The 27,074-nt window shown below is 35.8% G+C and overlaps 1 protein-coding gene across 4 annotated transcripts in view; it reads left to right on the top strand.

The window, feature by feature from the left end:
* LINGO2 (leucine rich repeat and Ig domain containing 2) overlaps positions 1 to 27,074 on the top strand; it is a 499,803-nt gene that overhangs the window by 159,833 nt on the left and 312,896 nt on the right. For 3 of the 4 annotated variants that reach the window (XR_005603919.1, XR_005603920.1, XM_039567518.1), the window contains exon 2: positions 12,769 to 12,849. The gene's annotated coding sequence lies outside the window, so the exon portion shown is untranslated. Of the gene's footprint in view, positions 1 to 12,768; positions 12,850 to 21,972; positions 22,219 to 27,074 lie in introns of those variants that run through there. The other variant, XM_039567519.1, reaches the window with a different exon arrangement.

Here is a 27,074-nt window from a genome sequence, read left to right as displayed (position 1 = left end):
ATCTCAGAGAAGATGCTTGTGTTTTGCCTAAATCATTACAAGTTGATGTAACTGTGTTTATTAATCACAGGAAAAATAATGCTCACTTGATATTTTGTAAAATTAATTATTATTTTGTTTTAAACACAGATGTCTGAGACATACTGAAAGCATTATTATCTTTTCAGACGTAGTGATAGAAAATACAGCAGTAGCATAAAGCCATTTATTTTTACTTATGCAAATGTTGAGCAGATGGCTTAGCTTCTTCTCTATGATGATTATGCGCTTTCTGGGCTTGACACTGTTCAGGGATAAAGACTGCAGTATACACTGCACATAGATGTACTATCCTGCATTTTCACTTCATGCATGACAAGAAATGTGTACATAAATAATATTAGTAAATTATTCTTATTGAAGTAGTTATTTCTTGGTCTTTAGTTTCAAAAAAAAGGCATTATTAAAAATCTCCTGTACTAATTTTTTTTGCAGGAGACTAAACAAAAAAAACTAATGGTTTTATACAAAAGTACTAAGCCTACTAATTTCTTTGCATTAAAGAATGACAGTTAGCAATTCTTTGCTTAAAATTTTGGTTGTGATTCAAGTTGATCATGAAACTAAATGTTGTTCCTAAGTAGTCAGATATGAAAGATGTACAGACTACTAGCCTAATCCCCAGATGTTCCAAGTATCCAAAAGCTCTATTGGCTCTCAAGCAAAAGGGGCAGAAAGTAGCTTTGCAACATTTCTTGAAACAGCTGTCATAGGTAATTTCTTTCAGGGATACAACTGCATGTTTTGTTACAACAATGTAGCGGGTTGAGTTCGAAACCGGGCAGAAACACCAATTAAATGTAGTGGTTTTGATTCAAAATATTCATTATTTACTTATTTTCCTTCTGTGAGACAAGAATTAGGAGAAAAGAAAAGCAGGCACAAACCTTAAACAGTTGCAGTACAATGAAAGAGCTTTATTACTAACAGAATTAAAAGTAAAGAGAAAACAACAAAACAAAATTAAAGTAAATTCCGCCCCCCCCCCTCCTTCCAGCACTTCTCTCCTTTTACCCAGCTCACACAAGGGATAACAGAACATGGGATGTTAGTCAGTGTTGCAGTTCTTGAAAAGTCTCCCTCTTATGCTTAAGGAAAAAAGGGTTTTCCTTCAGTTGCACGTGGTTCCCAAACTGCCACCAATAGCAGACCCGCCTGGAAACAAACAGTCTGCTGTGTGTAGAACATCTCTCCCATGAAGAATTTCATAGTTCTTTCACACTACAAAACATGGGCCATCACATGGGGTTATTCATCTTTTTAAGGGTAAGTTATTTTGGCCTGCACACAGAGGCTTTTCTTCGCCACAAGTCTCTAACAGCCTCTCACTACTTCTATATAGCCTGGCATAGGCACTCTTCACAAACTTCACAGGCACACGAGGATACTCCATCCCCCCATGTTATTCAAATGGATTAAAGAGACAAACAGTTTGTGGTATTACAGTTTCTTACCACGGCATGCAAGAAGGTTTTTTAAGCTGCGCGCCAGAATCGCGGCACCGCCCTCTTTTCTCCCATTGCCATGCTCAGCTCCGTCCCACGGGACTCACTTCTCTTTCTCTCTGACTCTGAAGCTGCCATGTTGAAGGGTGTTCTTGTTCAGGCTTTACGGTGGAGAAAGCCTCGCTCCCTCTGTGCTGCTGGCTGCGTGGTGTCTTCTTCAGTTCAGCGCGAAGTGTGCTGGCTGCAGACAGGAGGTTCTGCCGGCTCCCGGTGACTCCGCCGGCTCCGCATGGAGAGGAGAGGGACCTGCCTGTCCCCAGAAGCCGCGCTGGATGGGTTTAGCTGTGAGCAGTCCATGGCTGGTTTTAGCTGTGAGCAGTCCATGGCTGGTTTTAGCTGTGAGCAGTCCATGGCTGGTTTCAGCTGCCTGTGGCTCTGGGACAGTCCCCCCAGCGACCCAGGGTCCGTGCCATGGCGTTGGGAAAAGGGGGGAAGGGGCAGTGGCCCCGGCCCGGCCCGGCGGGGCCTGGAGGCTCGGAGCCCCCCCACCTTCCAGCAGGCGAGCTCCGACCAAAGGGGAAATCCCGCCTTTCTGTGCGGTTTAAATATGTAAATTGTGAGAAGCGTAATTGGTCTTAAAGACTGTCCATCAACTCAGGGTCAACCCAACACAAACAATGAAACCAATAAGCTTACTATTTTTTAAGGAAATCACTACTTTGTGTCCTGACTGCAGCCACCAAACTCTTCCTTACACAGTGTTTCTTTCTCCCCTGTTCAGTTAGACACCCACAATATCCAGATACACTTAAAATGAAAAGCTGGTTTATACACCCATTCCTGCTTCCAGTTGTTATTTTTCTGAGGCATGAACCGTCTTAAAGATGACCTGTTTCATCTACTTTTATAGGAAAGAGATCAAATGCCTAAGTTAAAAGACAGCATTAACTGGGAATACCATCTACTACAACTTATATTAAAATGCCTTATTTTGTGCCTAGTGTTGGAAACTCTTATTTTAGACTGCTGACTTCATTCCAGAAAAAAATAAAATGCACTAAAGATGCAAGTAAATGGAAGGAAATATTCACACGATTTGAAGAATGTTTATCAAAGCTAAATGGTGTGAAGAAATTTTTATGTACAAATCAAGGAAATCATATCACTTAAGGAGGAATAGTTCTTAATTTAATTAAATTTCATATTATTGACCTTTTTTTAATTTGAAAATTTTAAAAGTGATTATCAAATGTTTTTCTAATAAATATAATCACACCTAAAATATTCCATAAAAATCCAGCCCTTGAAGTTATGTACTGTAAAATGTGCATTTCTGTTGTGAAGATAATCCTTTCTCAAATGACATGGTTGTGAATTTTTGAGGAGGGAATCATTTTTGTTAAATAAGAGTAATTTTTTCTTGAAAAATTAAAAAAATGTCAATTCATTATTATGCTAAGTTCTCCATGGTAATATTTAAATTGAATACTTATTCATTCATTTTATTTGGAATCAAAAGGCTGTAATTCATTGAAATAAAATTAACTTTTCTTCTGACTTACCTAGAGGGTAATTTGTATTTCTCACCATGAGGGCAATGGTTCATAAGAGATGCAAAACCAGTTCTGATCTGATAGTATTCCAGAAGTGAACAGATTACTCTTTGGATTACACTTGCCTTTAGATAAATTTATTTCATTGTAGGAGTAAAATAGCATTTAGTAACTAAGTGAGGACAGTCAAATGTTTTGCCACCTGAAACAAACAGGAAACATGATCAATATAGCACTAAGAACATACTACAGTTTTTAAGGAAAAAGATTTAATTTTAATTCAGCACTGGTAGATTATATTGATGACCTAAAAGTAAACATACTTTTTTTCATTAAAAATCCACCTTTTTCTACAAGAAGGAGTCATCAAATTTCCCAATAGACTTTTTGGTACTGTATTATTTATTTATTTGTTTGTGCCATTTGAGGTTAAAAAATAAATTCTTCAGTTCTACTGTAAACTACCATAGAGGTAATTCAGTTCAAATTAATTTCTGATAAATTTGGGTAAGGTTGCTATCTGCTTGCTATCACTTTCTCAATAAGTCATGCTCATCCTCAGCATTTTTCTTGTCTCCCCTAAGTTTGGAAAAAAACAAACATTTTAGCTATAAGGAGTTGCAGCTTATCAAACTTCATGTAGTAACAATCAGATCAAAAATTATAGTGGATATCCCCACTGTATCACAAGGTCTGTAACACTTGAACCTTTTTCTATACCAGGCAGTGTCATTAAAAGTCCACAAATCTGTGTCAGACTGTGAACTCCGATTCATATCCTTCTTTCCAAGGTCAGGGAAACTAGTTGTGGATTTAGTGTAGTGATCCTGGTTCCACTAGGCTTGAGATCTTATAGTCTTTTCCAGACCTGTTCTAAAGCAATTTCATTTGTAAATTCAAAGGGACTTTGAGCAATTATAACAAAGACTATAATTACTGAGAACTTGAAAGTAAAGGGGAGGAAGTTCTCAAGCAGGTAATCCCTAACAGAAATTTTGTTAGTATTTAAAAAGAATGGAATTATCATGGAATAGAAACTCCAGCATTTCATTTTAGTAGCTGAGTCCAGCAGAATTAGATCCATGTTCATGCTGGCTTATGCTAAAGCTAATGGACATAAACAAAAGGAAGCCACAGTATGCACTGCAGAGATGGCCAAAATTGACCTGAACCTGTGTCAGTGTCCTGCAGGAATGTGAGCAGTGTTCACACCATAAAAATCAGGGAATTTCCAGGAACTATATTATTGTAGACACAGAGATCTGATATCATTGAGATCTCTGCATTTCTAAAATGGAAAGTACATCTAATACAGGAACACTGGTGAGTGGTAGAGATTCCAGAGGAATTAACTCAAAGCCAGTGTACCTGCAGTAACAAATGAGTCAACATATTAAGTGATTCTGCCTGAAGCCTTTCTGTCCATTTGTCAGGATTCCCATGTCTTCTTTATCTGGCAAGACAGTGCAGAACATCTGCTTGACTGCTGGAAGTTTTTGAGTACAGGAATAAAAGTGTCTATCTTGTTTCCCAAACAGAGTTCACTACTCAGACAATATTTGCTGCTGACTTTGCCTTGTTTTTCAGAAAATAAGCATGTCAAAAGTACAAAAGTACATGAAAGGGTTCAGCTTACATTATTCCCCACTTTTGAGATTATTGGCTGCTATAAAATGTCTTTGTGTAGAAAAAAAAATTAAAAGCTGGACTTTGCGGAAGTTCTTCTACACGGTCTTTACTGTATTGAAAATTTCATAAACCTTATGAAAATCCTTTAGTTTGTCAAGAAGGGTGATATGCATATATGTAGAAGTCATGGGGAAGAGTTTATGATATGCTTTGTAAGTATTTATAGTGTGAGCTTTTAACCTGTATGAGGATAAGAAGAGGGTTTCTAACAGCCACTTGAGGAAATTAGTTCAATTTGTTTGGGCAATTACAGTTCTTTCTTTGAAATAATATGCTTTAAGTAGCCTCAATATGTTTTCTGAATGTCTGAAATTAATTGGAAAAACAAATCACTAGTCCAGATGTTATCAATGGTGTTGGGTCTATTTTATTTTATTTTATTTTATTTTATTTTATTTTATTTTATTTTACTGGAGTATTTATCAGCTGAATTAAAGCATATTACAGTTCATCTGAAATATCAGCTCAGTATTTCAGTAGTATTTCAAATACAATTTAGGTGGAACACATTTCTAATTCATAGTATGTTAGATAATACTGCACACACTGTACTCCCAAACACAGGCTGCTTTAAAGGTATACTTTATTTTTTCTCTTTCATATGCCCAGATGGTAATCTGTTTGCTTTGGGGTGAACTCATGAAATGAAGCATCTGGAGTTTAGAGTGTTTTGATTTGCTTCACTAGCTTCACCAAGTTCTGACTATATTGCAAAATATTTATTGCTAGAGCTCTTACCCTGAAAATAATGTTGCCAAAGGGTAAGGAAATCATAAAAGTGTTGGTACCCTTTTCCAGATTACAATTCCACTAAAACTACTGCAAACCTTAAGTGCAGGAGCTGAGTTTCCCAATCTGAAGATGAATGTCATGTGCATTATAAACACAGTCCTCTGAAATGAACCAGGTCTACACTTGAATCATCCATTGAGTTACAAGTGCAAGGTCAAACAACACTTGGCTTAGTGTAAGAACATTCATATATAGTTGATTTAGTTATAGTGACAGCTCCATATTCTCTTTTATATTGCAAAAAGATATCAATTACATTACAGGTAGATTATAGCTGTAAAACATAGTAACTCTTATGTATGCATGCTGGAGATTTATAGATGTAACATTTTTAATTCAGGCACTTGTTTCTGTATATGACTATGAATAAGGATAAATCTGTATGTGGAAGAAAAAGGCAATTTCAGAGGCAACTCAATTTTGTTTCAGAGTAAGGCAGAGAAGCTGTAAGCAAAGTAATTCCTTCATTGGTTCTCCCCCTTTGGTAATCCCTATGGATTTTCCCAGCTCTTAGTCAAGCCATGTCACTAGCACTGAAATTGCTCTGTGTATCCATGGCTAAAGCAAATAGCATATTTCTTATCTCTGTCAGTTTTAGAAACTATGCAGGGCAACTCTGAGTAACAAACAAACAAAAGCTGAAACATGCTTATCACCAAAGCTAAAAAGCAGTGCCTTAACTCTAGGATTTTTTGTCTCATGTTGATTATCGTAACTATATACTTTAGGTGGTGTTGAAATTAAACTTTTTTTACTATTTTTTTTCTTAATGAACTTCTCTCTAAATTCTTGCATAAATTATCCTTGGTTTTTAATGGCAAAACCCAAAAAATTCATTGTTATGAAAGAAATAAGCATTATGTCATGGGAAGCAATGTTGTTATTGTAAATAATAGAGGCAGGAAAGCTACACGGGTGGGAGGCACCTGAAAAACACAGGTTATGGTCAGGTAGAAAAAACAAGAGTACTGTTGGACTTATTCTCATGCAAATTAAAATGTTTCTAATACCTGCTCTTTTAATTTCACCTCTCTTCCTATCTCAACACCTATTTGGTTGAAATGGGAAACACTCTTGAATAAAGGGTTTATTACTTCATTTTATCTTGTGACAAATCCTATTTGCTGAACTACCAAGGAAAACTTGTAAAACAAACTGTTGCAACAGTTTAATATGTATTATATAATTTCATTAACTTTTTTTTCTACCAAAGAGCAATTTCTTTGAACTAGCTATCATGCACCAAAATAAAACACTGTTGTGAAACTCTGTAAGATTGAAATCTACAGTTAATAGTGATGATTGAATGTCAAATGGTGCAAGTGAGTATTGAGCCTTTTAGATATTTGTGTTGTCTTTGTCCTGTTCAGTGTTACGTATTTAAGCTTTGTCTTTAACTCTGGCCGCTTTGAATTGTTATCTAATGCAGTTTTGTTAAGTCTTTGGTTCATAGAAGACTGTGTCTTCCCACTGTCCATGGTAAAAAGAGGTGATTTCTCTAAAGACTGATGTAATAATTCCAGCTATTTTAACCATTTACTCCTAAATGTCTCCAAAATTAAACAAAATTATAGGAGTGATTTACAGAGCATTGGTCCATCATGAGGTATTCACAGCTATAAGAGAACGTATCTGACAAGTGGTGGTGTTACAGGTTATTGGAAGTGAGTGGATGATGATATTCCTTTGTAAGATACATTCAGAATATTTTTCTGTCCTTAGGGAACACTTAATAGCTGTAATTTTGTCAATGTGTAACACACACCAAACAGTGTTTCATCCACCATGCAAGGAAGTGGGATGGGTTGGATGAGAGATTTGAGTAGGAGGCTTATATCTGTATTAGTTACCTAAATGTTTGGAATAACACAGATAAAAATAAAAACCTAAAGATGATACATACATATAGTTGAGACATTAACAAAACTGCCTTCTGGTTTTCCAGATACATGTAAGTTGATTTTGGTAGGGGGCTGTAAACCTGAGGAGCACCTGAGAGGTAGGAAGAGGAATCAAACACCTGTGTAGTCTTTATGAAGGAATGTTGTTGATGGTAAAGAGAACGAGCACTGAAAGGAGAGAGTCAGATGATTATCATTTCATCAGATGACACTTTGACGTTTATCCTGTAGCGAAGATTTTTTGCTTTCATTTCTTGATAGTTTTGATTTTGCATTTTGTTTGCAACATTTTAATAGTGATCAAATATTGTGACTTTCATTGGAAAATTAGTAAATTTCTAAAGTCATAAAAAATAAATGTTTGGAAGTACTGATTTTACAAAGACCATAAGCTTCTTCACATCAATTTTGTCTGTAATCGTTCCTAAACATTAGACTTAGTGAGCATTCATTCTAATTGAAGGTTATATGATGAAAAATGAAGAGAACGACAGAAGTTCATTATTTTATTGCAGAGTGCCTCCATATTTTGACTCTGAACAAAAGCATCAATAGATTTATATGGGCTTTGAGGAAAGGAAAGGAGATAATATTTTGGCTTCAAAAATCTGAACTTGATTAATTTTCAAAAACCCTATGCATAATCATTAAAATAGGAACTGTAGTAACTACTAGAACTGATGATGATATAAATCTTTAGGATGTTTGAAAAGTGAAATGTTAGCATTTTTTCCCCAGTTTCTTCATGATTTTAAACCTGAAAATATTGCTTTTGTTCACTTTTGATCACTTCTGGTAGCTGACATAAAGTGATGAGAGATGTATATTTTAGATCAGATGATAAAATATGAACCCAAAAGCATATCCAGTTTGTATTGTATAAATATTAGGAATTATTGAAAACATCATCCAAGATGAGTTGGATGAGCTCTCAAGAGTACCTTACCCACTGCCTTCCCCCAGTGCTGCCTTCTGGCAGCACTGTATATGTGTGGTTTCTGACAGATATTTACCCATGTTTCACAGTGACAGAAATTGGAGGTTGCACAAATCCCATAGACATTGTATTTCAGTGCTAAAGTATACTTAGGAATTTTCCATAGGAATTTGATCTATTTTTCTGCAATTTAAAGTCAATACTTCCAGCTGTGTCCACTTTAATATCTGATTTTGTTATTACCAGTATTTTCTTGTATAGGATCTGAAATGCTAAAGTGCAACTACATATCTACAGTGTGCCCTTTAACTCCAAATAGCAAAGCAGTGGATATTTCAGTGTAATGTCTACCCTCACAAAGCTACACTTCCTCTGTGTCACTCTGAAACTCCTCGCAGCTGGGGAGAGTGGAATGAAGTCAGGAGAATGAATAGGAGCCTGAGGGTTACAGTGGTCTGCCACAACTTACCAACTGTACTAAAAGCAGCAATGTTTTGAAAAGTTGTGCTACCTATTCCTAAAGCTTACTCTCAAAGGTCTTGTTTGAAGACCTCGGTGTGCAGCAGATATTTTGTAATTAATTTTTTCAATACCAAGTCTCTCAGATATGCTTTCAGAGAAAGTGTGGTATCTGTGTCCAACATGGTTTACTTTTTTATTAGCTAGTTTATTTAGGTTTTTAAAAAACTGTCTCTAAGCTTAATATGTTTTGCAAGCAATTTAACACATCTGTTGAATTTAAAAAAAACAAGCCAAACTAAACCAAACCAAAAAAAAAAACAAAACACATTCCCTGCCTTAAGCTGATATGAAAATTTTTATATCTTCAAATCATTAATGCTTGACAAGAAACATACATTACAAGGCTATTTTCTGAACTACAACAGATTTAAAATACAGTTATTCCTCTCCTCAGTGCATCTTGAGTAACATCTCTTTGGAATTCTGCAAAAAATTCTCAGCTGTGATTTAATCTAGAGAAAAATATGGCCACTACCCTTAAAAAATTCTATTGTATAAAGAATTCATTGATTTTATGCTTGAAACCCTACACTAAATTATATATAAAATTAATTAATTATATTTTCAAGATACAGATCTGAAGGATCTTCATTCTTCAGATGTAGATCATCGTTCTGTAAATCCGAAGTATTTCTTGTTCAGCAGTTTAAGCAGTTACTTTTTTGGTTGTGTTTCAACATTTCGCTCTGTGGCTTTTAATTTTCTCAATGTAGGTCAATGTAGATCACATGACTTATTTTCATGATGCTCATGTTTATTGTTTGATATTAGGGCAAAACTGTCTTAGTACATTTCACATGTTCGGCATCTGGCTCAAAAAAATCCAATGAAATCTTTAATATTTCTAGGCTGTCCCTGAGTAATATGCTTTAGTGGTTTCTAGTTTTGATAACTGTTTGTTTTGTTATTATATTCTCACTATGATTTTAGGGACAGTTTTTCTCTTCCTTAAAGCAATATCTTAATTAAGACTGCACATGCACTGCTGCAATAGACAAATTCAGGTAAAATATTCCAGAGTTACCAGACAGGAACTCCTGCAAAGAGATTTTCCTTCAAAAATCTAGGATAATCAGCATCTGGGGAAAAAATTCTATGTTTTCCATGTACAGTCCATGAATGAAATGCATATTTTACTCTATTTTGAACTTTTATTCTGATAGATATCATAAACCACCATCTGGCTCTTTAGTGCCACCAAAGGTTTTGTAGAAAATTGTGGTAGCCCCTCCCTTTATTTGTCTATTAGTATTTTCTAATTTTTATCTCTTCCATTCACAACAATTCTTATCATTAAGATTTTTCCTGACAACTAAGCTGATATCCTCATAAATCAGCTCTCTAAGACTTCCAAATCTTATCTCTGAGGGATACACAATACTCTTTTATCTAATGTGATTGCCTTTTTTCCGCATGTGTACAACCACTGGCACTGACTATCCTCTCCCATTTCCACACCTGGTTAGTAAGCTTGTCTCTTTCCCCAGCATCAGCTTTGTACCACCTAAAGAGCAGCTTGGGGCCAAGGGCAGCTTGTTTTAAGCTGAGATAATAGTGATATCCTGCAGCTGAGAAAACTGATTAGTTCCTCTGTGCCTCACCTATTAGGCAATCACTTATCTCTGAAGGAACTATTTCTTGCCACAGAGAAATTTAACTTCTCTAACAGCCTCTTGTATTGACCTTGTTGAATTCCCACTGGGGTCTTAATAAAAACAACCCTCTAGTCCTCTCCTACCACTCGGATTTTACCCTCAGAACTAATGAAGTAATGAGACGGAGATGTTATCAACATTTGGAAGTTTGACCCTTGACCTTCTCTAATGGAGGAGATTTTGATGTTGGTACTCCATTTTGCTGCTACATTTTGGTGAAGAGAGAAATCACAGAATCCCGGAGTGGTTCAGGGTGGAAGGGCCCACAGTGGGTCATCTGATCCAACCTCCTGCTCAAGCAGGGTCATCCCAGAGCGCATGGCACAGGATTTCATCTAGACAGTTTTTGAATATCTCCGTGGGAGAGACTCCACACCCTCTCTGGACCATCTCTTCCAGTGCTCAGTCACACACACACTAAAGTTCTTCCTCATATTCAGGTGGAACTTCCTGAGCATCTACTGCTGCCTGTTTAGATCTGATATTTAAATATCCTTTGACGGTTAGTTAGAATATAAAGCAGGGTTCAGAGTTTAATTCTCTCAGCCTCCAAAAGCTCGTGCTCACCCTTATTTTCAGTTTGTTATGTGTCCAACCAAAGGTGAAGGGAAAAAACTACAGTATTAAATATTTCACTTTTGCTTCAGCACAAACAGAATGAAAAAAAAGTTAGAGACATGGTGAATTCAGTTTTTTGTGGAGTTTTTGTGGGGTTCGTGGGTTTTTAAATTATTTTGGTTTGGGTTTTTATCTTCCTTCTCATTTGATTGTGTATTAACTCTGAGAAGGATTCAAAGGAAAAAAAGGCAAGATCGATAAATCGTTACAATTCTCTAGGAAAAGAAAGCCTGAAAAAAAAATACTGCTGTGAGTTTAAGTAAGTTTTCCATTTTGTTTGGAAATTATCTGCTAGGGAGATAATAGAGAATTGATACAAATCTCATGCCAAAACTACAGCTTTGGTGAACGTGCAGCCCAACTTCTTCTCTAGGAAAGCAGCTGTGTTTAGTGGAGACAGTACCAGACCCTGGAGTGCTTACAGATCATTGATGCCTTCCAAGACTGCTTCTGCAAGTTGCATAAATTCCTTATGTTACAGATGCATTCTGCAGTTCAGCTATTAGTCCATTTACTTTATCCATTATAAACCATATAGTATAATATAAAATGGTTGAACTAACTCACATATTTGTATACCACATAACAAACTGGTTGAATGAGAGTTAGATAAAACATTCTATTCTATCACAAAGTTTGCCTTTACTTGTGATATCTGATCTTTCCTGTAACTGCTGTATATTTATATTATATCCTAAGAATATTTTAAATAATATTCTTCTTTCTTTTTTATATTATGTTTTTCAGTTTACAGAATAACCTCTCCCAGATCACAATGTGCTTTATGTAGACATGCAGGGTCATCCTTTTCAGGAATTTGGAAAGGTCTTGGAGAAGTAATTTCTACATGACAGGAAGAAGAATAATTTTGTTATTTTGGTTGGTTTTTTCTGAAAACCTTATGTGGGACATGTTGATCAAAAGAGTTTATGGCATTTTTCACATTAATTTTGAAATAGCACAGTCATTACTAGTCTTTGGTATCAGTGGAGTTCTGGCTTATCAAACAATCTGTGGTTCTTTCAGGCATATTCTGGTCCTGACACATATGTGATTTAGAACTTTTCTTAACTCCTCAACCTTCACTGTGTAAGACAGATGTTTCTTCATCTGTCATGTTAACATAAATGGAAAGTTCAGATTTGATTCATTATGGCAAGACATTCTAAAAACCTCTTTTTTTACTATAGAGTCGGAGACATAGATGAAGAAATCTCTGGAGGTGCCAAGTTGCATCACCAACAGAGACAAACAGTTAGTCCGTTGAAGCAATTTTTTTCTTCGTCTCCATTCAGGTTTAATGCTTTGTCAGTTTCAACTTCAGATCCTCCAATAAATGTCTCTCTGTCCTACCGTAGGCAACACAGCTGCCTGCTCCCCTTGAGTGCCAGTGAGTGCACGCTTTTTTTTGGTGTTATTAGAAGGTGTCAATTGCCTCTAACCCTATTTATCTTAGCAGACCCATTTAGGCCTCTGACAATCTTTTCTATTCCATTTTGGACAGGAGCTAAATATCATTCCAAGACATCTCAAGGCATTTTCACTGAAAACATCACCATTTCAAAAAGCTCTGTACAATTCATGGCTGAATATATTTTCTTCTTTTTTTTTTTCTAGTAAGTGAGCAGTGGAGCTGAAAAACTTGGCAGAAAACTCTTTTGTCTTTCCTGCTAATATCTATGGAACCTGGTTTGCAAGGTAAATATTCCATTTTAATTGACTGTAATTGTATACTATTAAAATTTCAAATGTCTAAAATGACCTAATAGTACCTCTAAGTTTTAATCTACACTTTTAGCAGTGAATTGTATTAGAATACTCTTACAACTTAAAATAAATGTAATTAGTTCCTTTGGATTTATTAACAAATAAACCTCACTCTCAGGAAGAAAGGAAAATACAGTAAGATCTAGGTTATTTGTGAGTTTCTGGGTTATTTCTGGGTTATTTCCATCAATCTGAGTGAAAGAACAATTCAGATGACTGTGAATGTATTTATTATGTCTATCTATATTCTCTGTATTCTGTGTTTATTGGGAATGCTGTGTTTATTGGTGATTTTATTAGAAGGAAGACTGAAGGTGATTCTTGAGACCTTCAAGAATCTTATTTTTACAATCTTTTTTGCTGTGAAGTTTTTAAAGTAAGAGATTCTTGTTCCTGCTCTTAAACATAGCTTTTAATAATGATATCTGAAAGATAGTCATGTTATATATTTGGAAAATCTAGTTTTCTAGAGTTCAGAAATACCTCAGGGAAGCTGGCTTCTTTTGAGAATTAATCGTGTTACTATGATTTTATTTTAATTAATTACTGTAGAAGGTTGCTGATTCTACCAGAAAAATTATGTTACCAAGAAAATATTACCCTGAATACCATCCTCAGCTTTTTTAAGGGTCTAGCTTTAATATTACATTTCCTTTGACAATTTTCTTGTCCCATCCCTGAATTTTATCTTTGAAGTTGTCTTAATTGTCTGCAGGAAGGAACATTCCTCTCCCATCCTTTTTCCATTGACACTACCATTTTTCCTCTTTTAGACATGGTGAAAGAAAGTTTTCAAAATATGTCCTCTTATATGTTGTAAAGAATTGAACATCAAGCTATGCAAAAGCTGCTCCAAATTTATGCCACGAAAAAGAATTACCCCCTCTTGACAGAAGTGCCACTAAGAGCTGTATGTTCAAGGTGGAAAACTGGGCCTTTTGAAAAATAAAATCAGTAGATTTCCTGGCACCTGGAACGGGGGAGTGAATATTGTACTCTTCAAGCTCATCCCCAAGGCTGTGCATTTTAATATATCGTATTTTTTAAGAAGGGAGAGAAAAAAAGTGACTCAGCCTTTGCTTGAGTGAAACCCTGCTATGAGATGGTGGGTGGTGATTGTAAAAACAAAAGTAGCATCATTTCTTTCAGGGCTCCTTCTGAGCATGGAAGACATTTGTAAATTAGAAAAAAAAAAGAAAAAAAAAAGGAAAAAAAAGTATCTGGCCAGTTTTATCACCTTTTTTTTAACTACTAGAAATGGCAGAAAACTTCCAGTTTTGAGGAAGAGCCCAAAAGCAATGGTTTTTCATGCAGATAGTTAGGCACTGTACAATCAGATTCGTCAGAAAAGAGTGGGTGATGCTACATTTCAAAGTGGTGCTGGTGCAACTCCCTAGATGTCATGTTGTGTTACATAGGTTTCTTCTATCTTGAGTTTGCAAAGCCAGAAGAACTTGGAAAAACACTAACAGTCAGAAGTCCAACAGCTAAAGCTGTAATTTACAAGGGGTTTATCATAATTTTCATGATTATGTTGCACTGTGTTTAATGGAAAGTTAAGAATGTACTTAAAAACTTGCAGAACTGGGATATATTTGGCTGAATGACAGCTAAAGAACTGAGAGTGAAAACGATGAGTAAAATTTCCAAAGCATCTGTAGGTGACCTAGCAGCAGGCTAAAGATGCTCTTTCTGCATCACTGATGATAATTTTGTGTCTTATGTATAATAGAAATCACAAAAAATAATACAATGTTTTAAAAAATAATTGACAAAGAGCACTGAATTTTCTTCTAAATTACTATTATGACTTTTTATGCACACTAATCACTTCTGACTTACTGGGCCTCCTTTGTCTGTATGTGTAATTAAATCTGAAGGTGCCATTGTTTCTAATGACATATGTGCAATTTTTGGTATTGGCATTTCAATAGCAAAACACCAATATTCAATTTGGAGTTAGCAATAAGTCACTGCCAGTGAGAACAGACTAATGTATCTTCATGATGATGATCTTGTATGGGGTAATGAGATGTTTTTATTCAAACAAAAGGGTAGGTTCAGAGTTGTAATTTGAAATTCTATTTTTAAAAAAGGTTTGAGGAATTATTGGAAGTAAATTGTCTTTCATTCTGTCTTTTGTTTTCATGCTTCTGAAAAGATTCATTACTGCCTATTCAACTTGTTTTCCTAAAATTCTTGTGGTGAATTTGGGATGCACAGTGCATAACATCTGTGAATTTCCATAAGATGAGGATGTGAAAGTTTTCTCTATACTTTTCATTTGATGTTAAAATCCTCCCTGAGTAGGTTTTAGGCATCTCAAGAATGTTTCTGTCTTTACTGATCTAGATTATACTAAGTGCTGCTGTAAAGCATTATATCCCAATAGGTGTAATGGTCTTTCTATTTCAGAAAAAAAAAGGAAAAAAAATAAGAGTTTATTTCATTTGTGCATGTCAATACACATGTTTTTCTTTGCAAAAGAGGAAAGATCACACTATTGGATAAACTGAAATTTTTCATGTGAGTAAATATTATACATTTTTGTGCCTGGGACATTTCGAATAAAGTCAAATTAGGTGAGAGGTGGTGTTATCTAACCATGGCTGTTGCTGATGGTGTGTTTTTGCAGGCAGATTAACTTAGTTTCCTTCCCTAGGTGGCCAACACTACTGTAACAACTGATTTTTCCTCCCAACCCTCGATTTCAGCCTACTAGGGTGACAGATAATTTTTATATTACCAGATGTAGCCAAATTTTGCATGAGTGAAGTACTTGTTTAGAAATAATTTACTATCATTTCCAAAGTCTTCTATATTGATTCGTATTTCTAATACTTAAACTTCTCTATTTCTTGAGTAAATGCCCTGAATTTGATGGATTAGGGACTGTATATTGAGGAAAAAATGTGTCTCTTCAACACTCCTAGAGGAGAACACAAAAAAATCTGGATGATTGTATTTTTTCTCCTGCTCTTTAATCCACAAACCTAGATTATTAAAAGTACTTATTGAAGGATTGGCTAATAAAATTAGTTAAGGTTTCAGTTCTCATAGTTCTCAGTGTTACCAGATCCGCATGTCTGAAAATAAGCAAAAGCTATCATAAAGCTTTGCTTTTGAGACCAGAAGCTGCTATTCTTCATAATGGAAAGAAAAATTTGAATAGTTGTGCTGAAATTACTAATCCCCTCAGGTTTAAAACACTCATTTTAATCCACATTCTTGAATAATCTCTGATGATTAAATCTAGTACTTTCAAAAGTAACAGGTGACTTCAGACAGTCAGATTATACAGCCAGAAGGGGTCTAATATTCAGTAAGTTCCGACCACTTCTTTTATGGAATTCAGGCTTCTTCTATATTCAAAATGCACACCCAAAAATTCACTTAGAGACATCTTTGCTTACCCTGGAGCTGCAAGACCTGCTGATTCTTGAAATCGTCAGAATAAATTAGAACAATCCATTACAGTTTTTTGTGGTGTTATCTTGTGCCGTTATGTATGCAGTCATCTGAATATTTTCTCTGAGTCATAAATGGAGTTATACTCTAAGTTACAGTTGGACTTATAAATAAGTGTTAGGATTTATTTGGGAGTCATTAAATTTACTGAATATGAGCCTTAATTTTCCAGATGAAATTCAGAAGCACGCATTGGAGTATGGACTTTAGGCATCCACATTCGCATATAATCAAAAAATGTCTAAAACTGAAATACGGCAAGCAAGGCATTTCTTTGGAGAGACACTGGTTCATCCAGTGAAGACATTCCATTTTCTATCCCAGTCTCTCCAAATATCAAGCGGTGTCTACATTTGATGGGTACTAGAATTGTTCTTTGGAAAATAGAAACTTAACCTCACTAGCCTTTGTTTTAGAAAAGTAAGAATGTCAAGCAGAACTGAACAAAAATCTTAGAGAAGCAATCTGCTGGAAAAAGTAAAGTTACAATCCACAAATACAAAGCTGTTTTATTTATGCCTGGAAATGTAGCAAAGCTTTGTTTTGCAACTACTCTGAAGACACTTCATTTTGCAGAAGATAAAGACACCTTAAGAATAGCTAGAAGATCTGCTGTCACCTTTTAGTAACATTGTCAATATGCTTCCATTTTCTGCCTTAAGCAATGCACCACTTTAGATTGTGTAATTCAGTCCTTCCTGACTTTCCTTCATGCCTCACTCACAATCCTACTGTGCATGCTTAAATCTTTCTGGTTTGCATTTTTATACTTGAAGCCCAATCTTTGGTATGGAATTTTGAAATGAGAGTTCATCATAGTAAACTACTGTGTTGCATTTCATTAATCAGAAAGTATATGAGCAGGAAAAAAAGCAATAACTTTGTACACTATTACTGTCAATGCAAGAGCTAAAGCAAAAGGTAAAAGGAGAGTTTTGCATGATAATATATGCAGCTCTCCAAAACTGAACTGAATGTGTTGGTTTATTTTGATGTTGGAAGAAGAATTTGCATGCCCAAAAGGTGGTCTTCAGTCCCTGACTGGCAAAAGCCAAACCATAACCTCAATAATCTTTAATGTCCCTTCCAACCTAGGCAATTCTATGATTCTGCAATTAAAAAAAAAATCTGTTATGCAACAGCAACCTGCTGATATACAGCTGATCACAGTTTGACACCTTATATTCTTTTACATAATCTCTATTTTTAATGTAGCTGTGACTTCTGGTATATTTTTTTCAGTACCACTAGGGATTGTATAGAAGCTTTTGGCATTAACATTATCTCAATATTGTAAAACAAATTTCAGAGCTTTATTTCATCCATTTTTACTGCATCACTATGAATTAAATCATCCTTAGACTAGAAAATTGTTCTCAGACTCACTACACCTTTAAGTGTAATCATGAAGGCCACTGCCTTCTACCTCATTTTACTCACGTGCAAAGGACGTTTTGCCAGACAGGAGATGTTTAATAAGATGAGACCTCAGGCCTGAAAGTCCAAGAATTACAGGACGCTGAAAAGCTACAGTCAAGTGAGAGATGGTGAGGAGCTCTGCTAGGTCCCTAGGAAAGCCTTGCCTCAAATCTCTTAAAAAGTCCTTGAATGTGCAAGGAAGAACAGGTGACCCAGACGTGTGAATGAGAACAACTGTAGGTCAATAGAACCCTTTCAAGTAATGCAAAGTGACATGTCTTGAGAAAGCATTCGAGGAAACAGGCCACATAGCACAGTTCTTGGCCTCTCTGGAACATGGAAAAGAAGATAAAGGTATTCATAATGTAGAAATTGGTATTTTCTGCAGTAGTCCTTTGGAAGTGTTGTCAATATTACTAGAACAGAAAATTCTAATGTCATCACATTCTTAAATTTACGCTTTAAAGCATGAAGGATGAAGGTGAGTAAAAAAGGTATCAGCTCAGTAAAATATAAGAATTTTAATGAAAATATGGAGCTAAGAAGCATCATCGTCCTTTCTTTATATATAAATACAAGACTAAGAAAAAGAGTATCTTCAAATTTCTGAGAGGATCATCAAGATTTTGTCAAGATTACTCTTGCATTTGTTAATTTACTTAGGAGGAGTTCCTGTGCTGAATCTGGTGTTCTGTATCTGGAGCATACTGACACTACTTGAAGGCCATTATTTGAACTCAGTCTACTCACTATGCAGAAGAAATCTGTGCAAAATTCTTTTTTTTCACATGTAAAGCTATTTCTGCCTGTGCAAATGTGAGTACACATTTGAAATCTGTGGGTAATAATTTCTTTACAAAATTTGTCACTCTAATGGGGAAAAACAATTTGGAAACATTTGCGCAAAATCAGAACAGTTTTAACTTAAAGATTCCAAGAAAAGAAGAGATCTCATACCATTTATTTAAATGTATTCACTCTAAAAATAGTCATATACATTAAGTAGAAAGCAGTCACCATTTCATTTCCTTGATGTTTTGTTAGAAACAAGAAGATCAGTGCCTCAGTTGGACATAAAGGTTCATTTAGAAGATGGAGTGAATAGAGAAAGGGGAGTAAACCAAGAACTGTGTTATTTTAGTTTTCCTTTGGACACTGGGGGTTTAGAATGGGATGATCTTTAAGGACCCTTCCAACTGAAGTCTTTCTATGATTTTATCATTACAACAACAGTGATGCTTTTCAGAACCAAAGACTCATCCTTATGGGACAAAGAAGGCTATTTCTGCAGTATTCATGCGTATGTAAAAATTTGCCATTCTCATTAAGGTCAAATTTGTCATGAAAATTAAAGGTCATATCCTAAGCCAATCCAAATCATGTTATTGCTGAAGTTATATTAATTTACAAGAAATTGTGATAATCCTTAAACCTGTTTTGGAAATTCTGCTCACTCTGTATTGAAGCTTAGTGAAGAAATATTTTGAAATATTTTTCATGAAAAAGTTTATAGAAGTTGTCCCATTTATTCATCTGAATGTTTTCAAAGGGAAGATGATTATGATTTTTTTGTTCCTATGACATATTCTTTAATTTTGTTCTACTTAAATCAATACCAGATATTAAAATTCAGGAGAAGCTTATTGCATGTAGTAGCATCCTTCACATGGTATCCAGGAACCAAAAATACATCTATTAATTTCAGTCACGAAATATTAGGATCGCCTACACTGTGCTATCAAATCAGTAATTATTTAACAAATGTTATGAAGAGGGAGGAAAAAAAAGTGACAGCTATATTATCCCTACTTTAAATATCAGTATTTACAATATAGAAAGCTGACAGCTACTTAAACCTTAAAAAAGTAAAAAAAACCAACCCATACCAAAACAAAAAACAAAACCCACAAAAAACCAACCAACTAACCAAAAAAACCCCAAACCAAATAAAATCCCACCAAAACCAAAATCAAACAAATTAAATGCACCAAACCCATTCATTTTCATCCAAAAATCCTAGTAGACTTACAACAGTATATACTGAAGTAAATTGAGAACACACAGTTAAAAATTATGTAAACATTTTATGCCTATGTGTTTCCTTACAGTTCACAGCATACTTTCCAAATATTTGGTGCTCTGTTTCTAATAATTATGGTGTTTGCACTGAATGTTTTCTTTCAGAATCCTAAGTTAAGGCAAATCAGGTGACTCAATCTTGTCACCATCAGACTTCCTGGGTAGTACTGACATACTGAGTCAATGAAGTTACTGGTATGGTCAGGCACTTCTAAAACTGTGCTTATCTTATGCACTGCCTAATTTTTTTTTGGTTCCTTTGACCCCTTTATTTTGAAAACCCCTCTTATTTTCAGGAAGGATTTATTTTTAATGATGGACTTTCCTCATTGCATCTTAAAATGTCACAGCTGATTGCATCCAGGTTTGTGCTATTTACAGTGTCCCACTTTTTCTTGAGCCACCCCTTAATGGAAAGTAGCTCTTCATAACTGGACAATTGACTCCTTGTTAAGCAGGGCTGCTTTTAATAAAAACAGAACTGTGGCATTCATAACTTTAATCAAAAATTTTCACGGAATCCGTGGTGTTTGAAATAGAACTGGACCTGTAACATACACTATAATCAGAAAATCATCGTAGAATCATAGAATGGTTTTGATTGGAAAGGACTTTAAAGACCCTCTAGTTCTAAACCCTCAGCTATGAGCAGGGATGCCATTTACTAGATCAGGTCACTCAAAACTACATCCAACCTGACCTTGAACAATTCCATTAATGAGGCATCCACAACTTCTCAAGGCAACCTTTTCCACTGTTTTACCACCCTCACAGTAAAGGATTTCATCTTAAAATCAAACCTTCCTTCTTTCAGGACCCCTTGTCCTATCACTATGTGCCCGTGTGAAAAATCATGCATTTGTGCAATGCAATGGTAACATGATGCAGAACGGAAAAAAGAAATAAAATCAAATAATTAAAACCCCAGAAGGTAGTGAAATCATATCTTTTATGCTTGGATAATCCTGGGGGGAAAAAAATACTTTTAACACATCTATATGCAGGGACTATAAAAGCTTCATAGCATCCTAAAACTATGTCAGTGAAGGTGAAAGCAATCAGAATTTTCAAAGTGGGGGTAATAGATAGAAAGGATGTAGAGGAAATGTGGAATTAAGTTGTTGTATAAAAGAAATGCCTGTGGGGTTCCAGTGTGAGCCAATTTTGGCAAAATTGACCAAGATGATGGGTTGATGAACCTGAAGAGAAAAGTAAATCTCTCAGAGGAAAAAAATTCTTTTGAACTTTGGGTGGAAACCATTCTGATTAATGCACCTGATCCATTTGCATTAGGATTCTGATTCTAACTATGCAAATTCCTTCACATTATTTAAACTGTACAGCTGTGAAGGCTACTCCATACTCTGAGTGTGAAGAGCTTATACTTTTTAAGATGTAAATTACGTAATGTGGTAATATTCTAGCTTCATTTAACCATATTATAGAGCTGCTCAGCTCTGCTGAGCATTTTTATGGGAATTCATTTTATGAAGATGATATGCAATGTGCAGAAACAAAATAAAATTGTTGCTGTTGCTGTTGTTAGCAAAATTTATATTTTGTGTGTAGCAGCAGGTAGATGGATAATGGTTACCAGAACTGTGTCCTATGGAGAAAGACACATTTTCTGGGTCACTAAATAGGCAGATCACTCAGTTTAAGTAAAATAGTAATTGAAGGGTAGAAGATTTACGGTGGCAGTGGGATTCTAAACAAATTTAGATCACTAAATAAAACACAGTTTTTGGTAGTCAGAAAAGGTTTTTCTTCCTTTATGAACTGACCAGGTTCTGGGATGTTCCCCTGCTGTTTGAATTTCAGTTTTTACCTTAAATTCATTTTTCCCTCAGTGAACAGACAATTTCAGATAGCAGTCTGTATGTCTGTCAGATAGAGGGATGCTGTGAAGGCTGTCACATTCTGTCTTTCATTTCTTTCCCTTCAGTTACGCAAATAACAAGAATTTCAACACTGTCACTCCAGGATTATGTGAAACCATGAACATAACTCAGATTTCTTTGAGAGTGACTGAGACCAGCATTGGGTACTGCAAGCTCTAAGGCATTGTTTTTTTCTGTCTTCAGCAATGAATGGGCCAGCTTAATTTCAAAGCAGCTGTGAACAAAGTTGAAGTCCCCTGAAGGACTTTGTCATAGAGCTGTGTCTGCCCTGTTGGGGTCTGGAGGGATGGCATTGCCTTGCACTTGTACTCCTGTCCAATTCCCCTTGGAGATACACGTGGAAGGATGGATTTGTACCTGTAAGCAAATGAGTGACAGCCAAATGTGAGCACCAGTTCCAAAAAACGACGGCCAAAGACTGACAAGGAAAATCGTAAGTGCAATTTCACTGATCAGACGAAGAATTCTTCCTTTTATACCAGATTAAGGTTTTGTTTCCAAAATGCTGTCTTTTTCTGGAGGCTGCTGCATAAAGGAAAAAGCTGAATACTTCAGAGGAAAACCCACATACATAGTTAAGCTGGCATTAGTATAGGTTCTCTCTTTACTACAGTGCCTAGTGTCCTGCCTATTGTCCTCCTTCAATAAAGTACCATACTTATCTTACCCCATCTTCTAATGATATATTTCCAGTTAAAATGCTGGAATTTTTATCTCCACTCTCAAATTAGCATTGGGATATTTTCAGTATACCCAATAAAAAAAAATTTACTGGAATAAGAAGGAAAATTTTGTGATTTCTGAAATACGTATTTAGCAGAACAATGAATTTTGAATTAATACTGCTGGAAAGTACTTGGATAATTTTGCCTTTGAAAACACTCTCTTACTGAGGTCTTTCAAAGTAAGCACATTGTACTTTTGAATATATTTTATGTTTTTAAATAATTTATCCTTCCTTTTGAGATGGTTCTCAGATCTCAAGTGCATAAAAAATAATGTAAAAAAAAAAGACAACAGAAAATTATCTGGGTAGTTTTGTTTGGTAAAATGCATCTGGTTATATGATTGCATCCCATGAATATGAGCTTTATTTTCAGTTGAAATCAAGACTCTGAAAGGTAAAGGCTTTACATTTTTGTAGCCTTTGAAGGACACAGAGGACTCGGCAAGTGTAGGGCTTTCATGAGTCTTCTAACTGTGCCTTATTTGGTGATGGGAAACAACACTCAGGATATAATGTCCTTCAGAGTTTTAGTCCTTATACTCCTGTATAAACTATAATTGCTGCCTATATGAAAAATGATTAAAAATATTATTATGTTTTGAAATGACAATCCTCAGAGGGAAAACACCCCACCCCTTGTTTTGTATATTTTCCAACTATTCCTCTATCCCTGAGACACACTTTTTAAAGCGTATTTACTGCAATAGAATTTTCTGGCATTTATTTATCTAAATGGTAAACAAAAGCATTTAAAAGAGACTTTCCAAAAATACAAGAAAATCGGAAAGTATTTTGAGGTAAGTCTTTAGTTAGGTTTTCTTCACAGACATTTCTGGCTAACTAACAAGCCTCTGTTGAACTCCATAAGGCAGTTCTGGAAGTGGTACAAAGGATGAATTGTTCTCTTTGAAGGGATTTTACTTCCCTTCTTCTCTCAGGTAATAATAGAAAGTGTTTCTTCTTTGGTCTTCATCCTTCATTAATGCATTATTTTGTTTAAATATTCAGGAATACCATAACAGCATTGCCACACCTGCAGTTTAAATAGTTACCACTGTAGATTATGTGATACCTTTTTTTATGTTCAAGAAGTCTCACAAAATCTGCAGACAGGACCAATTATGTAGACAAACCTTAAACACTGTTCTTTGGTTTTTCCTTTTCTTCTTTTTCTTTTTTTTTCTCTTGTTGTCTTAAGTGCTGTGCAGACAGCATAAGTAAGGCAGACATTGACGAAGAACTTTGAAATACCAATTTTGGAGAAAAAGTCTCTTTTTAGACAACATGAATTCATTCTTTCCTGACTAGTATTAGCTAAATTAATTATACAATAACTGCCCCACCATAAAACCATCCTGGAGGTGTCACATTAATTCTTTTTATGACAGCACAAAAGTAAAAGTTAACAATAAAAGTCTCAAAGTGAAAGCTTTTAAAGTGTTCTGACAGAAAGAATTGTTCAACAAGTACTTGGTTTAAGCCAAACTAAATAGATCATAGTTAAAAAATTAATCTATAAAAAAATGCTTTCTTTTGGGCATATTTAGTTCCACAAAAAAACCAGCAAGAGCCTGTAAACACAGCAAACAAAATGCATAGTTGAAAAGAAGACTCATATTACAATTTTTTTTCACATTATTTAATTTGTACCTGATGGAACCATCTGGCAAACCAGAAATGAGTTCATAAAACATCTGTATCATTGAAAATTTTTTTTAATTAGAAATAGGACCATAATTCCCAAGTACTGTTCCTTTGTGTGAGCAAATTTTTTTCACAGTCGGATAAAATCAACTTTCTCCTGTTTGTCTTTTTCTTGTGGTAATTAACATGTATTAGTTAGCTTGGATAAAAACACCTCTTAGCTCCTATCAGTCTTGCAAAGGAAGAATTATTATGTTCTCTTTCTCAGGTTTTCTTTATTGTTATCAATATGTGTTAAAAAAAGCAGTAAGAAAAAATAGTAAAAAAAATAGTAATTATGACACTTCAAAATTGAAGTATACATCGAATTCTGGTTACTAATTTTAAAAAGAAAGTAGTTGCTATAAACTGATCAGATATACTGGGCTTCCATATGAAGATTGCATCTCTTTCACTTGACAAAAAGACATTTGAGGGAATGTGGGAGACCTTGATTTGTAAAAATAGTGTCAATAGGAATATATAAGCACTTCCACTCAGAAAAATAGGGACAAGCAAAGAAATGTCCTGGAAGAAATGTCCTGGGAGCTCAAAAGGGAATATTTGCACAGAAGGGAAAATTTATGGAACTGATTATTCCTGGAATTTATTAAGTACAATTTGTAACTAGGCTGAAGAACATATCAGGAAAGTGAAATGGAGCAGGATCTTTGCTTCAACAACCAGTGTACAATCTCTCAGGCAGAGAGGTCTGAATAAGTGGATTTGCAATACTGAAATATTTAGCTGTTTCAGCAGCCTTATAGGGTGCACGGTACCTCTGTTCAAAAACTGAGCAGCTCAATAAGCAGGAGCACGTCTGAGAGCCAGGGCAGAGGTGTAGAAGGGTGTTTTGGCCTGAGGAGCTCATGTCTGTGCATGCAAGCACAAGTGATTTCTTTGCAGCACTGTTGTGCAATTTCAGTAACTCTGTATGGCAGCCAAGGTGGCTGCTTCCCTAAGGGGGTCAAGAGGAGGGAGGATTTCAGCCATTTCCTGTCACTTTGCAAAGCATCATTTTAGACTGTCTTGCTAATAAATGAAGTGTAGCTTAGGGCACAGAGACTTATCTTTCAGATACAATTTCAGTCTGAAAACTTTGGGGATCTGATTTTACTTGTATATTCAGGTTTGTAATGTGATTATCTGTATTCAGTGATGTTTGCCCATGAAATAGTTCTGGTTGTTACTAACAGGTTGGTACAATTGACTTTTACATTCAGGACTTTTTTTCTATTTCCTCTCTAATAAGAAGAAATTTACTAGACCATAATGGTTAAGACAGGAAGAATTTTTAAATTTTTACCTTTTTTTAATGAAATGAATTGAAACAAATTTTCTGAGATTATTTTTTACACTGCTGAAAAAAGTACTCACAAACTCTAATTCAGCTCTCTGTTTATATAGCTGAACAAGGTAATTGTCTTCTGGGAAGATATCTTCTACACAGAAAGCTGAACCAAAGACTGTTTTGTTTTGGAAGGGATCCAATTTGCAAGATCATATAGTCCAACCCATCTGCCATGATCAGGGACATCTTTCACTAGATCAAAGCCCCACAACCTGTGCCAATGTTTACCACTCTCATGTAAAAAATATCTTCCTTATACTAAATCTGCTCAAATACACTAAGATCTCTTTCAATTTAAAACTCTTGTCCCTTTTCCTCTCCCTAAGGAACTTAGAAAAAATGCCTCTGTCTTTCATACAAACTCATTTTTAAATATTGGAAGGCTGCAATGAGGCCTCCTTGAGTCCTCTTTTCTCTAGACCAAACAAACTTAGTTTTCTCAATCTTCCTTCATAGGGAAGAAGTTCCAGCCTTCTGGTGATTCATGGATCACGGAGGATCATCTACATGGTCCCCTTCTGGGCTTGCTCCAACAGGTCCCTGTCCTTCCTGTGCTGGGACCCCAGAGCTGGATGCAATGTTCCAGGTGGGGTCTCACCAGTGCAGAGCAGAGGGGCAGAATCCCCTCCCTCCCCTGCTGCCCACGCTGCTTTGGATGCAGCCCAGGGCACGTTTGGCTTTCCAGGCTGTGAGTGCACATGGTCAGGTCATGTCCAGGTTTTCACCCACCAGCACCCCCAATTCCTTCTTGGCAGGGCTGCTCCCAGTCCCTTCATCCTCCAGCCCATACTGATACTGGGGGTTACCCTGACCCAGGTGTAGAACTTTTCATTTGCCCTTGTTGAACTTCATGAGATTTGCACAGGCGCCTATAAAACCTGCCTGTGGATGGCATCCCTTTGCAACATCAAATCCCATTTATGTAATCTGCAAACTTGCTGAGGGTGTGCTTGATCCCACTATGTCACTGAGAAAGATGTTAATGGCGTAGTTGACAGTATAGACCCTTGAGGAACATTACTCATCACTTGTTTCCACTTGGACATTGAGACACTAACTATAAAAATTTTTGGGTATGGCCATCCACACAATTCCTCACGCAATCAACCATCCATCCATCCATCCATCCATCCATCCATCCATCCATCCATCCATCCCATATCTGTCCCATTTAGTGTCCAGAATGTTTTGGAGGACCATATCAAAGGCCTTATATGTAAATGACACTTGTAGTTCTCTTCTTGTCCACTGTTCAGTCATTCCATCCCAGAAAGCCACTGGATGGATTATGAAGGCATGATTTGACTGCCAAGTCACATTGATTGTGTCACCTCCCAGTATCCCATACGCTTCAACACGGCTTCCAGGAGAATCTGAACCTTACAAGGCATGGAGAGGAGGCTGACTTGTCAGTCATTCCCAGGATTCTTTTTTTATCTTCTTATTAATTACTTATTATTATGTCAGAATTTATTTTAGGTTTACTTCTTTTGACAGAGGTTTTTTTCCCATTCTTTATTCAGAAATT

The sequence above is a fragment of the Corvus cornix genome, chromosome Z (assembly GCF_000738735.6).
Source record: "Corvus cornix cornix isolate S_Up_H32 chromosome Z, ASM73873v5, whole genome shotgun sequence".
Classification (NCBI taxonomy): Eukaryota; Metazoa; Chordata; class Aves; order Passeriformes; family Corvidae; genus Corvus; species Corvus cornix.
Note: the sequence above shows the minus strand (reverse complement) of the source record. Positions and strands in the feature narration are given on the sequence as shown.